The sequence below is a fragment of the Eptatretus burgeri genome, chromosome 14 (genome assembly GCF_056783735.1).
Source record: "Eptatretus burgeri isolate ZD-2024b chromosome 14, Ebu_testis_v1, whole genome shotgun sequence".
Classification (NCBI taxonomy): domain Eukaryota; kingdom Metazoa; phylum Chordata; class Myxini; order Myxiniformes; family Myxinidae; genus Eptatretus; species Eptatretus burgeri.
Window position 1 is genome coordinate 55,909,155 of NC_140974.1, and position 15,694 is coordinate 55,924,848.

Sequence of the window (15,694 nt, forward strand, 5' to 3'; positions counted from 1 at the left end):
AGCGTCATTTTGATTCTGTTCATCCTGAACACAGCGACAAGGACCATGATTTTTTTCGTCGGAAGGAAAATGCCATGAAAAGAGCACGCTTCGACGGCAGCGGCAATTTTCAACAGCAGTCCACGCCAGCCGTAAAGGCATCCTACTTAGTTGCACTGCGAATTGCAGAACAGAAAAAAACCTCACACGGTCGGTGAAAGCCTCATCCTTCCCGCCACAAAGGATATCGTACGTCTCATGCTGGGAGAACAAAGCGCCAAGAAGCTCAATTCTCTTTCGTTGTCAAAAAACACAGTTCAGAGGCGCATTGAAGAAATGTCAACCAATATTCGTGACCAGGTGGTGGCAGAAATCAAGGCATCTCCATGCGGATTTTCTATGCAATTGGATGAGTCAACTGACATGGCAAATTGTGCCCAACTGTTAGCGTTCGTTCGGTACATGCATGAAGCCAAGTTCAAGGATGAAACACTATTTTGCTGCCCGCTTAAAACCACAACAAAAGCAAAGGACATTTTCGAAGAGGTGTCTTCCGTCTTTGATCAAGTTGGGCTGTCATGGGTTCATCTGAAGGGCTGTACTACAGATGGTGCTCCAGCTATGTTGGGGTGCAGATCAGGTTTCCAAACACTTGTGAAGGCAGTTGCTCCTGAAGTGCGTGGCCTACACTGTATGATCCACCGCCACGCACTCGCAGCCAAGGCGCTCCCCAAGCCATTGACTGACGTTCTCAACCATGATCAAAATTGTGAACCATGTGAAATCCCAGGCTCTCAATTCGCGACTTTTCAAGAAACTTTGCGAGGATTTCGACTCCGACCATAAAGTTCTCTTATTCCACACTGAGGTGAGATGGTTATCCCGTGGAAATATGGTGGAGCACGTGTTTGAACTGCGAGCTGAGCTTCGTGAATTCTTCGAAAACGATGGAAAACCAAAGACTGTCGATTTTGTCGCTGCTTTGAACGACCCCGACTGGGCATTGCACCTGGCTTATTTGGTCGAGATTTTCTCTCAGTTGAACGCCCTGAGCAACTCTCTTCAGGGGACTGGCGTGACTATCATTGACTTCATAGACAAGGTCAAGGGATTTCAGGAAAAACTCCATCTGTGGAAGACGAATGTCGAAGCGGGAGTGGTGGTCATGTTTTCTTGCACGGCCGATATTCTTCAGAAGCGTGAAAAGAATCCCCCAAGGGAGTTCATACAACTGGTAAAAGATCACCTCACTTATTTGGATGAGGAATTAAATTCCTATTTTCTGGATCTCAAGGAACTGGATCTGAAAATGATTCGCAACCCATTTCGCATGAATGCATTGGATGTGCCACCTGGAACAGGACTGCAGGAAAGCTTGATTGATCTCCAGAACGACTCCACAGCCCGAGATCAGTTTGACGAGATGAATCTTGCGGACTTCTGGTGTGGAATGTTTGGGTCTAAGTTAGCTGCCCTGGCTGTTCATTCGCTCATAGTATTCCCATCTACATGGCTGTGTGAAGCTGGGTTCTCGTCAGTCGTTATTGTAAAAACAAAACAAAGATCCCCACTGGAGGTTGAACATGATGTTCGGTGCGCTTTATCCAAAACAAAGCCTGACATCGACCTACTTGTGAACAAGAAGCAGGCTCAACCATCCCATTAACTGGACATTTTACACAATCAAATAGGTACTTACTGTATCATTCTTTTGTTCAGATCAGATTGCTCAATGTCATAGTTGTGAATCGTTAGTATTGTTTAACTCCCCATTGTCGTATCTGTATCGCAAATAAACACTATTTTAGGTGAATTTTGGTACAGTGGTACTCGGTGGGACCAGGAACATGTGAAATGGTACCCCAGTAAAAAAAAAAGGTTGGGAACCCCTCGTTTGGACGAATGAACAGACTACTTATTAGTAAATCGATGGGCGGACCATCAAAGGACTGCCTTACATCCATTGGATAGACAGCTGGCCTGACTCCACCTCACTCCTGAAAAAAGTAATCATACCTCTGACATTTTGCTGCTCTGTTGGGCCCAATATATATATATATATATATATATATATATATATATATATATATATATATATATATATATATATATATATATATATATATATATATATTGTTGTGGTTGACGAAATTCGCAAACCACCATTCCGGTCCCTTAGGTGAGATATCTCTGTAAGTATATGTGTAGTTAGGCCCAAACCCGTTGTTTCGAGGGAATAAATGTCATTCGTTTGGGCTGCGACCCTCTAGATAGCCGTTTTTCTTTTACTATCTTTATTTTGGACCAGCCACCATTACTACCACCACCAACCACATCTCAACAGCCATCACACAACAACCACCAACCACAACGCCGCTTCACGACAACAGCCGCGACCTTTACCGTCACAACTCGCCACCATCGTATCACCACCATTCTTGCGCCACTTGTGGGCACCGATACTGGACTCGTGCAGGGCGCGCACCGAGCAGCGTGTTCAGAAACATCACAGACTTTCCGAAGAAAACGGATCAAAAACGACTCACGACCACTTATGTTCCGTCCTATCGGTGAGCGTGGGGCGATTTGGCCCTGCCTCCAGGGCGTTGGAGTGTGGTCGCTATATGCAAATTCATGGATCAAAAAGCATTCACGCCCACTTTTCCTCGGTCCAATGGGGAGCCAGTTAGAGGTGAAGGGTCGGAGGTAAAGGGTCAAAGGTGAAGGGGCGAAGCCACGGGGCATATAAAGGGCCGCGTTCGTCAGTCAAGGCAGTTCGCAGTTGGGAGTTCGCGGAGCCAGTGAAGAGTTGGGAGTTCGCGGAGCCAGTGAAGAGTTGGGACGAGTCAAGAGAGGAGACGGAGAGGGCGATCGGACGAAGCTGTGGAGAGGCGGCGGGGGCGAAGGCGGTTGAGGGGGTGCTCGCGTCGGATTCGGGGAACTGCGGAGGGAGAGGCCGGCGGCGCGACCGAGGTCATGGTGGAGACGCTCGTCGCAGGACCCGAGACAGGGAGACATCCTCCTTTCCCCCGAGCATCAACAACCCCCTCCTGTTTCCCCCCGCGCTGAGATAGTGCGACAAGGGGGCCCCTTTCCCACCCCCTACCAGACACTGTCCGCGAGGCCCGCGGAGTTGGGGCGCCACCGCCACTTTGCGTCTCATCATCAGACGGGTAGGCCCGACGCGGTCTCGGCCCCAGGCCCGCCTACCCCCCTCATCCTTGAGGTTGGTCCTTTTCTTTTGCTTTGGGTATATGTGTTGTCGGCGCCGTCTGTGAAGTAAAATTGTATAAGTGTTGCCGTGTGCTCGGTAGTCGGATAGCTCTGCATTGTCTTCTTCTTTTATATTTGCTTTTTGTGTAATATTGTGTGTTTCTTCTCCTTTTACATTTGCTTTTGGTGTAATTGTATATGTGTGCTTTCCGTTCATCGCGAAATAAATGTGCTTATTGTTGAACTGTTTTCCCGTTTCGCTTCGCCTTTCCTGTATTGAATCTCCCTCTTACTTCACGTAAAGGGTTGGTCGTGGGCTAAAACGCCCGATAATTAATCGAACCGTCGGGGAGGACGATAACACCGCTCGGTTATCCCGATAGTACGGAACGGGTCGCTTAAAGTGGCCCGTGTCCGAAGTCGACCTGCGGCGAGGTGCGATCGCCCGGTCTACCCTCAGTGTGGGTACTTAGGTAGGTCGAATTTGGCGAGCAACCCTATCCCACGTGGGGGGCCGATTGGCACGATCGTGGTGAGGCCGAAAGGTCCACCCGTGACTAGTTCCCGGCGTTAGTCCGAGAGGGTCACGACTGGATTGTCCGTCCGGTGGGCGACGTGCCGCGATTCGAGTTACGTGGCCGTTCGCATGCCGGCGGGCGCGAATCCGCAACTATATATATATATATATATATATATATATATATATATATATATATATATATATATATAGATATATATATATATATATATATATATATATATATATATATATATTTATATATTTATATATATATATATATATATATATATATATATATATATATATATATATTGGCGCAGTGGTTAGGGCAGCGGCTTGGGATCCAAAAGGTCCTGAGTTCAAGCCCCGTTGGGCCACTGATTTAATACACCAGGGGGTTGACTCAGCCTGTCATCCTTCTGAGGTCGGCGAAATGAGAACCAGTATACCGGGCCGGTGTATACCCCGGTTAAAATAGGTGTACCATATCCCTGTGTTGTAAGAGGCGACCAGGGTTGCGTCAGGAAGGGCATCCGGTGTAAAACATGTGCCAAATCACTATGCGGATCATACGGATGATCCGCTGTGGCGACCCCTAACGGGAGCATCCGAAAGAAGAAGAAGAAGATATATATATATATATATGTGTGTGTTATATTCACAATCACCAGGGTTTTCTCTTCAGTGTGAAAAAGGCCAAGAGCAACAATTAAAAGCATCATCAGTTTCAGCCCATCGGTGTCACAAGCGTTTTGAGGCACACCGTTTTTGTAGGCCCTCGGCTTCAAGCCTTCCGGCTGATAGATTCCAATCCAATGGGCCATGAAGGAATGATCCTATCAGATGATTTTATATATATATATATATATATATATATATATATATATATATATATACATCTATATATATATATATATATATATATATATATATATATATATATATATATATATATATATATATATATATATATATATTGTTACAGACCGGGGGGTCAGCCGCCAACCGACCGCTCTGAACGGAGCCGCAAGTCGAGTCGGCCCGACCGATCGCCCGGAATATAGATCACCGCCCGGATAACTCCTCGCGATGGGTCCTTGTACAAGAACCGAAATACGCCAATCGGCAGATCACGTGGGGTAGGGTCGATTGCCAATCTTCAATTTACCTAAATACCCATGTGATCCAACTACCGGGGTATTCCACCCTCGACGGAACTCGTACGGAACAAACCGCCGAGGCGAGCTTGTCCGTGCGTGATTCCGAGCGGCGTAATCGCCGAGAACCGTCGGTCCAAATGTCCCCCTATTACGGCAAACCAACGGCTTTCTAACTCCCAACACACGAAATGTTCAGTTAATGAGGGAATGGACGCAACGAGCAGGTATACGTTCACACAAGGACATTTATTATAATGAAACACGTATGCAATTAAATAAGGCAAAACACGTATGCAATTATACAAGCAACAAAAGCACGACAAAAGAACTACAACCGTTTACTTATTATGTACAGTCATTTACACTTAACAGCAGTTCCTACTTATTAGACGGGTCCACGGAGACACGTACGTACACACACACCCAAGAAATGGTGGCAAAGGCCTTTAATCACGAGCTCCAGCTCGGAGGACAGGTGAGCTGAAACTCAGAGCTTGACTTGAACCTTTCCACCTCGTGTGGTCTTCAACTTGTCTGGACCCGGGCTCCAGCGAAAACGAGCTGGATCCAATCGCCGCGATCCTTCCCGAGCTCCCGCGAATCCTCCCGCGCTTCTCAACACGTGCCGGTGAGACGAGGCACCGATCCTTCCTGTCGATCGTCGCTTCCCCGAGGATCCAACTCCAAGAAGAGGCCGATGCGTCGCACCAAGCTGGGAAACAAAATGGAGAACGAAAAGCTCCACGAACCAAGAAGAAGAGGAAGAAGAGAAAGAAGTCTCCACTCGCAGCTCGAGCCGACCAACCGGCTCAAGTTCCTTCCAAAACAAAGCAGCAGCCGAAGCTTTACTGAGCCAGCCGAAGCAAAAAGCTTCTGAAGGCCTCAAGCCAAGGCCTCAACTGACTCATCCCTCGTGATCCACCCCCCCCCCCCGCTCAACCACGGGTGGGAGGGAGTTGTTGACGTCACCGCAGGGTTCTTCTTCCTCTTCGCAGAAGAGACGGAGGGACGTCTCCATTGTTCGTTCCCTAACTATTAAATCGATCCACAGCACATCTAATCAATCTCTGAACATTTGAACAATGAAAGGTGAGCTATCTAGCGAACATGCACTTAACGACATCGCTGACTAAGGGAACCTGTATGTTGTGTGCAATTGAATTCCAAATTCGTAACTATATATATATATATATATATATATATATATATATATATATATATATATATATATATATATATATATACATATATATACATATATATACATATATATATATATATATATATACACATATATATACACACACACACACACACACACACACACACACACACACACACACACACACACACACACACACACACACACACACACACACACACACCGGGTGTAGTGGTGTGTGCCTGTAATCCGGCTACTCAGAGGCTTGGGTTGGAGGATGGCTTGAGGATGGGGGCTCTGCACTGGGCCACGCTATGAGAGGATGTAGGGCAGCCCGGAATCATGGTGAAACCCAATCCATATCCCTGTGTCGTAAGAGGTGCCCAGGGTTGCGTCAGGAAGGGCATCCGGCGTAAAACCTGTGCCAAATCAGTATGCGGATCAGAATGGATGATCCGCTGTGGCGACCCCTAACCGGAGCAGCCGAAAGACGAAATATATATCAAACACATTGTTTTGTGTATGCACATTTAAGCAACAGCCATGTTTTCACTTCATTACATAACCCAAGTTGTTTTTTTTTCTGAGGCATCGAGCAATTAAGCCAGCATTCTGTGCTTATACATCGCCCACATTACAGGGTATTCCAAAAAGACCCGGACAACTCTGGTTGTTAATATATTTAGAACCACAAATGATAAAATGACACCCTTTGGTTTATATGAAACAGAAACTCATAACGTTTTGTGTGCACCATCAATTCACTTCAACGTGAGCTCCGTTTGTCTCGTGCAGGAAGGACATCAAAGCAGTACATGAGTTCTTGCCACGTTCAGCTCAGAATGTTTGCATACACCAGTGCACTTGCAGCTGTGATCTGAGAACAAGGATCCTGCAGGTTTGCCACCTTGGTGTTGTGGACAACATCTCTGATAAATCCTCACAGGAGAAAAAAATGCAAAAAAGCAAAAGGTTGATTGATATGTCTGGTGATCGTGGGGGCTAGGCGGTTCATCCATCTCAGCCAATCCAGCGTACTGGAAATTTTTCATTCAGGGCAGTCCTAAAGACTAAGGCCCAACGAGGGGGAGTGCTGTCCTGTTAAAAATGATATTGGGTTGCAGGTCTTCAATCTGTGGGAAGGTCTTCAATCTGTGGGACTTCCGGTTCCGGTTCGAGAGCAGCGAGAGGTCTCCTTTGGGGCTCCCTGCTGATGTTCTCAAAGCTAAGTTTCCGGTTGTTATTTGTCCCGTTTTAACTGTTTAATTTTCTCACCTACATGTTACTGTGTTGCTAGTTCGGTTTTGTTTCAAAAATCGTGCTATTTTGTGAGTATTTTTGTCGACGTTCTTACCTGTGCTTGAGGCCTAGGCCTAGGCTTGAGGCCTACCGGTTCCACTCGGTGTTCGATCGTTTTTTTTTTTGTTTGTTTGTTTTTTCTCCCCATTACCTTCAATTTCTATCCTCCCCATTACCTTCAATTTTGATCCTCCCCACATTCCAAACATCCCCCATTCTCCCAACTAATCTCTTTCTTATCTCAACAACAAAAACAAAAAAAATACCCTACATCAACAACAACACGGTCACCTTCTCCCGATTCTGCTTCTTCTTCTTCCTCTTAACTTCCTCCTCGTCTTCTTCCTCGATTTTTTTTTTTTTTTTTTTTTTTTACACTTCCATGACCTAATCTGTTGAACTCTCTCATACATTATTTTTAACTACAAAAACGATCTTATAATGCTTCATCTTCCTCTCTCACACATCTGGTACTCTTTACTGTTTCACAATGCACGACTCTTCTGCTATTTTAACAGACTGCTCTCATTTCGACCTTTCCTTCATTCCTTGCCTAAAAAATCCAACTATTACAGCGCTTCATCTCTCCATGCTCTGAATTCGCCTTCATTGCATCCATCAAGAATTGTGTTAAATCGCATCTCTGACCTAAAACTTTTAAAAACCACAGTTTGCTATGGATGCTCGCTTTCCATCAAACATTCTTTTTTTCCAACTTCAGTGCCAACTCACCCCCCTCACCCCTCACTCTCACTCTCAAAGCAACCATCCCACTCTTTTCCCTCCAAGCCTCCCTCTCACCTCTCTCAAAAATTCCCCCCTCACCTTTCTCCCACCTTTCATCCCCCTCACTCTTCCTTCTCAAAGTTGCCCCCCCTCTCATCCACCAACCTGCCTCTCTCCACTGCCCTCTCACCTCCATGTCTTCACTCCACCTCCTCAAATCCTCAACTGCCTTCTTCCTTGTCTCTTGTCCCCCCTCTCCCCCAGCACCACAGAGCCTTTTCTCCTCCTCATTCGGCCCCCTCCCCTCGCTGTTCTGCAATACCCCACACTCCTTCAGCAACCCTCCTTACCTGCCCCCCTCGTCCCTTGTCCTACCCTCCCCCTCCCCCTCCACCTCCTGCACCCAAAGCCTCCTCCCCTTCCTCTTCATTAAAAGTGTGGACCTCAAATATCCGGGTTCTTCGCTCAAACCTTTCAGATCTTTCCATACAGGTTGCCACTGACAAACCAGACATTATCTGCCTAACAGAAACTTTCCTCTCCCAAGACGTGTCTGACTCCCAAGTATCTCTCCCTGGTTACTCCCTCTTACGGTATGACAGACCTGAGCCTCGTCCTGGTGGAGGTGTTGCTCTCTTCATCAAAGACTCTATTCCTCACTCTCCATGCACTGCTCTCACTCCCCCACACCCCCAGGAATACCTCTGGCTTCGGCTTCCCCTCCACTCCCACCTCATGTTTATATGTGTACTGTACCGTCCACCGAACAGTGATGACTCCATCTACACCTTACTATCCGAAAACATGGACCATCTTCTATCTTCTCATCCAAACTCTCTCTTCCTCTTATGTGGTGACTTCAATTGTCATCACGCCAGTTGGCTAGGTGTGGGTACCTCTCTCACCTGCCATGGCACCTCAGCAAAAGCTTTCTGCGACTCATTGGGACTGACTCAATCGGTCAACTTCCCGACCCGGATCTCAACCAATGGTACTTCATCTCTTCTGGATCTGATTTTGACAAATTTCCCTGACAATATCTGCTGCTCTTCCTTCGCTCCAATTGGTTCTTCTGACCACGTCCTTGTCAAAGTGGACATCTCTCTGGCTGTTATCAGAGAACCACCTCACCGCCGTCGAGTCTGGCATTTCACTCAAGCCGACTGGCAGGGTCTCCGAGCAGCCATCAAACTTACAGACTGGTCTCCTATCACTACTTTCTCAAACATCAACTCATCCTGGGAATTCTTTCAAAGAAACTTGCTCTCCCTCATGCACAGATTTATCCCCTCTCGTGTTCAGTTGTCTTACCCTTCCTCCCGCCCTTGGTTTACTGAAGCTTGTGGCGAGGCAGTTGTCCTGAAACAACTTGCCTTTGCCTCATGGAAAGCAAACCAAACTGAGGGCAATCTCAGTTCTTTCCACAAAGCTCGGAACAAGTGTGTATCTACCCTCAGGAGAGCCAGAAAACAACATCTTTCTCATCTCAAGTCTGAACTCTCAAACCTCTCTCCCTCCTCAAAATCCTGGTGGCGTTTAATCAAATCTGTTTCTGGTGTATGTTCGAGCTCCATCCCCTCCCTTACCTCAAATAGCCGCACTGCTGATTCCACACGTGATAAAGCTGAATGTCTAAACTCGGTGTTTGCAGCTAAATCTTGTGTCCTAAACCCATCTCTATCTCTACCCACTTTACCCAGTCGCACCCAACTGTCCCTGGACTCTGTATCCTTTTCTCCTGACAAGGTGGAGAGCTTGCTTTCAAACCTCGAGTCAGATTCTGCAACCGGTCCAGACGGCATCAGCCCACGTGTCCTCAAAGCCTGCTCTTCTGCTCTTGCTCACCCTCTCTCTGTTCTATTCACCCTCTCATTTGCCCAAGGTCATCTGCCATCTGCTTGGAAATCTGCTAACATCACTGCCCTGCATAAAAAAGGTGCAAAAACAGATCCCTGTAACTACAGACCAATCAGCCTTCTCCCAATCATCAGCAAGGTGATGGAATCCATCATCGCCTCAGATATGAAATCCTTCCTCTTCTCCAATGGCTTGATTTCCAATCATCAATTTGGTTTCAGACCAGGTCACTCTACCCTGGATATGCTGCTTCTGCTCTCCCATCAATGGATGGAGGTCCTCAATGCCAGACAGGAAATCCGAGCCGTATCCCTGGACATATCACGTGCTTTTGACACAGTCTGGCACCCTGCCCTACTCACCAAACTCTCTTCCCATGGTATTCAAGGCCATCTCCACTCATGGCTCGCAGACTTCCTCTCCTGTCGCAGTCAACGTGTGGCCCTAAATGGAGTTCTTTCATCCCCTCTTCCTGTGCAGGCTGGAGTTCCTCAAGGTAGCGTTCTGGGCCCTGTTCTTTTTCTGGTTTTCATCAATGATCTCTCGGACTCTCTGGAAAATCCTCTATTTCTCTTTGCCGACGACTCCACCCTCTGCCGTACCATCTGTCATCCCTCAGACCGGCAAGCAGCAGCTTCTTCGCTCACTGCAGATCTGGATAAAATCACAAACTGGTCCAACACGTGGAACATGTCTTTCAATCCAGACAAATCTCACACTCTCACAATGTCTCTTCGAAAGGACCGTTTACAAACCCCCCCCATCCACTTTCTCAACAATCCTCTGGAAGAAGTCTTTTCTTTCAAGCTTCTCGGTCTCACTATCTGCCATGACCTTTCCTGGGAAAGTCACATTTCCAACCTCGCCTCAAAAGCCAGTCGCCGACTGGGAATCCTCCGTCGTGCTAAGTCCTTCCTCGGCCCTCTTGAGCTCCTGACCACTTACAAAGCTTTTGTCCGTAGCCTGATGGAGTACTGCTCTCCCCTCTGGGCTGGTGCTCCTGCCTCCCACCTTTCTCGGCTTCACGCTGTCGAAACCAGGGCATTTAAGATCATCGGCATCTCCCGCAATGAAGCTGAGTCTTTGGGCCTCTCACTCAATCACCGCAAGTTGGTCGGTGGTCTTTCTGTCTTCTACCGACTCCTCTCCAGCCTTGCCCCCCTGCTCTCTCTGCGATTTGTCCCCACCACATTTCCACAGGGCGCACAAGGTCCGCCAACAACCCCCTTCTGGTAAAACTACCAAAATCACGAATCACTGCTCATCTTCACTCTTTCATTCCTCTTTTTTCCCGCCTTTGGAATAAACTTCCTCACTCTATTCTTTCCCATTCTTCCCTCCAGGCTTTCAAAACAGCTGTTCACCACCACCTCTTATCTTCCCCCATCCAAATCCTCGATCTTTTCTACCCCCGATAATCCACCCAAGCCCACTTCCTTCATTTCTCCTGCTTTCCTTCCTGAAAGTCCCTGAAATGTCCATCTTCTCTTCGCCATGTTCCCCGTCCCATCCCCATCCCTCTCCCTTCCACAGTTCACCTAATGTGTCTGTTCCCCACTGTTTTGTCCCTTCCACTCCCGCCCCTCTTGTCTCATGCCTCCTTGCTGCGAGTTGTATGTTAGCTCTCATACGAGCCTCGACCAAGGTATACAAAAAAAAAAAAAATCCTTCCAACATGTTCATGCAAATTGTTGAGGTCACTGTATCCTCTACAAAGAAAAACGCAAACATGCTGAGCCGAACTTGCCAAGAACTCGTGTACTGCTTTGATATCCTGCGTGCGACAAATGGAGCTCACATTGAAGTGTATTGAAGATGTGCACAAAAACAGAGTTTCTGTATCATATAAACCAAAAACTGTCATTGTGTCATTTGTGGTTCTAAATATATTAACAACCAAAGTTGTCTTGGTCTTTTTTGGAACGCCCTGTATTCTTTAAATTTATTTCGGGAGCAATCGAGGCTGTGCTTATACACTCTGTGAATGGCTGTGTGAATGCCTGAAGCACATCAAATAAATCCCACTGAACGTTTTACCTGTTCACGTTTAGAATCCCGTTCCATCCCATTCCCGTTTTGATTGTGCTAACAGTAAGTATCTGACTTGGCTCACTTTCCGCCGATCAACATCATTTACAGAGCTACTGATTGAATCCCATAAAGCATGGCGTGCGAATATAGAAATGTGGGGTTTTTTGCCATTTGAAGTTCCATTATTACTCTGAAAATAACTATATTTCTAAAATAATTAATCATACTTTTCATTATGAAACAAAAGTAAATCCACAAGCCTGTGAGTTATGTTACTTAACAACTGTGCTGTGATGGTAGTGATTGGGTGGGGGTGGGGGGTTGCTACGATTCTATTTATCTCACGGAACTGTGTATTCTCTTGAAAAGGAGATTCCCCAGCTCTAAGCCTCCTCGTCTGTTGTGCAGAAGTTCCACGGGCTGAACCAGTTTTATTAAATATGTGAAAGAAAACACGAAACTATTTTTGTCCCTCAAAAGATTGGTGGAAGGGAGATCAAATTTGGCAAGTCATTTTAAAGGATGACGCATTGCACCTTTTAAACTTGCAACTGCTAGTTCTGCCCCATCAAAATGATTTATCTTCAGCAAAGCAAGATAAAGCTCTGCTTCAAACAAGATACTGAACCATTAACATTCACAATGCTTTCATTGTGCTGTGTGGTGGTCAGAAATGTTTATGTACGTGATGCACCAAAGAGGTCAGAAATCGAAATGTTTTGCCTTCCAAATTTCGACAAGCCATTGCGTCAACAAGAGAATGGATTGTCGCTATGTGTCAAGTTAAAAGTTCCAGCAAACAAGCTACGGAAACCAAATGAACAGTCAAAGTTGCAATCACCTTTTCAACGAAGGTATAGATCGCTTCAACAAAACGTTGCTGTAAACTATGTACTCTATGATCAGTTTGGGACAGTTTAACCTGCCTCCAACTCATGTACAAACTGGTAAAAGTTATAAAATAAAGTATTGTGGAAATTATCCATAATCAGCTTGTCAAGGTAAACATATTTAGGATGTTGCCCCAGCATGTCACATCAGACCCAGTCTATCATGCGCACTCTGCACGATTCATTCTGACATTTTAGGGACTAAATTGTACCATTGTTATGATGTATCAGATAAAAAGTTCAAATATTTTTTCCAGTAAAAAGTGTTTTGTGTTTACATTCAGTGAACAAAATGCATGTTTACAAAAAAGACAAACCCAAACCAGCCTTTTCCATAAAAGATACAATAGCACAATAGCCTGTTAAACTCTTTCGGATGTAAGATGTATGCACCCATACATTCAGAAATAAATAATAGGATCCCAGGCTTGAAGACTTCAGTGTGTAAACATGCTCAGAGTGTCGTTAAGGTACAAGTAAGTATCACCGAATTCAATCTATGGGAATTTTGATAATTTATCAGTCGTCCCAGATATATAAATACCTGTACAGCTAAAAATGCAAGTCCTCAAATTTATCAACTTCTTTTGCAGGGAGCGTTTGTACGTACCATTTGTGGTCGCCAGTTTGATGAGATTGTACACACTTACTCAACTGCCACATTTATGAGGGCAAATATCATAGAACGTTCAAGCGTAAATCTTGTAACGTGCAAACCATTTTGCCCAATATTATCTGAACATGAACCCGAATTTTAACTTCTGTTGATAGGTTTTGAGATGTCAGTGAATGGGTGTACAACATGTGAGAGTATAAACATGGATGGAATACAAAGAATAGGCTGAAGATGCACTGGAAAGACTGTTAGGACACCCTTCTCCCCTTTACTACTATTTTTTTAGAACAAAATAGACATGTCTCCATCTTTACAGTGAAAACCTCTGAATGATGATAGGAAATGTTTCTTTTCCCTTCACTTTCATTCGCAAAAGCCTAACTCCAATTCAGCAGCTTCTCCTTCCCTCCACCTCAGTTCCTTTCTGCATTGCTCACAAACCTACACGCATTTAGACAGCGCCTCTTTTCTTGTGCTTTGAAATACCCTTCCCTCCACCTTGGTTTTGATGTCCACCTCCATTTTGCTGAATTTGGGATCCAGAAAAGAAAGCCGGTTTGAAGTGAGCACGGGCTCATGGCCGTTTGCCTTCATGTTTACATTGCTCCAACCCTCAACCCCCTCCCACCATCTTCTCACCTACCCTCTATGGTGGTTTGGTGGTTTCTATTGATTGTGATTGATAAAGCTGCAATGAGAAGACACTTGTGAAAAGCACAACAGAATGGGAAATGAGTGGATTTTGATTGAGCTCAGGCATGCAACCATCAATGTACTAATCAGAAATTCACCAGGAATACTAATAACATTCTCAAAGGAATCTACAATAAATGGATGTGTGTGTGTGTGTGTGTGTGTGTGTGTGTGTGTGTGTGTGTGTGTGTGTGTGTGTGTGTGTGTGTATCATGTTTCTTGTAGAGTTCTACCAGAGCGTTCTGATGTGGAATGTGATACACTAAAATGATCCTCATGACCTCCTGAGTTGATTCGGCTAATTAACTCCAAAAATCCATTTGAATTCCCATGTTTTAAACGCACACCATGTTTAGGTATATAAAGCAGCTTAATACATCCTTCTCCCAAGGTATGAAATTCCAATTACAAAATAAATAACAAAAACAATAACATTGCAACAAAGCATACATTAATTAATCTAAATAATATTTACAACAATAATAAGAATAGTAGTATTCTTATAATTGTTGTAAATAATAACAAGTCTGAAGATGGCGATGGTTCACGACCAATGTACATGGTTCGCCTTTTTTATTTTTTGACCTTCGAGGGGACGCCACAGGCAAACTGGCGGGAATCGGGGAAAAACGTAAATGATGAAAGTTGTAGTACTCGAAGAGCACTACTTGGATACCAACTTTCATTCGAAACAGTTAAAAACCCTTGGAGCTCGATGCCCAATTTATTGATTTTTTGACATTTTCTTAGTTCGTGACCTTGTGACCTTGACCTTGGGACGAAAATGAAAAATCGAGCTCCGTGGGGCTAATTGAAAATGGCACCTCCGCAGGTGCCATTGAGCTAACCAAATACCGAACCCCTGCCAGATTCGACAAACCCCATTGGAGAAGATGTAACTTGAAATCGGCTACCCCGTAAAAACACATGTTTTTTGGGCGTGGCTTCGCCCATTCTCAGGAAAACACAACTAGATCATGATATAAACCTCCCACCCAAATTTTATCAGGATCGGATCAAACCCACGGAGCTATGCTCGGGACAGACAGACAGACAGACACACACCCATAACGAATAAAGTGGTCACTTACTGACTCGTGAACCAATAACAAACATATAATCCCATGCTGGGCCCCAATTGCATCTGGGCTTGGTGAAAGGAAAGCTAATGCTCAAGCAGGACAGCATACAGGTATGCAATAAAGCTGTGAAGACCAATGAAAATTTGGTCCAATGGACCAACGGGCCCACTCGTATTGTAAAAGATTGTACATGGATGTTCTTATCTGTACGTTAAGTACATTCTACCTTCTCTTGGACATCTTCACATATTTTTAATGCAGATGTCTAAAAGGGACAGCTGATGTGTTAAAACGGCTTTTGAAAAACAATTGCATGCCTGATAATACGTCATCACTTTTTTTTGTAGACATTGTTGAGGCTCATGTAAGAGCTAACACACTGAACATGTAACAAAGGGAGCAGGAGACAAGAGGGGCGGGAGAGGGAAGCACAAAACAGTGGGGAGCAGAGACATGGGGAGATCTG

The 15,694-nt window shown here is 45.3% G+C and overlaps 1 protein-coding gene and 1 long non-coding RNA gene across 3 annotated transcripts in view; both read left to right on the forward strand.

Moving 5' to 3' along the window:
* Window positions 1-15,694, forward strand: part of LOC147013248 (adhesion G protein-coupled receptor F3-like) — a 156,025-nt gene that overhangs the window by 89,867 nt on the left and 50,464 nt on the right. The gene's annotated exons all lie outside the window — the stretch shown is intronic.
* On the forward strand, window positions 6,223-7,707 carry LOC147013250 (uncharacterized). Its single transcript, XR_015051249.1, has 2 exons — window positions 6,223-6,932; window positions 7,159-7,707. It is a non-coding gene; the product is annotated as an uncharacterized LOC147013250 (long non-coding RNA).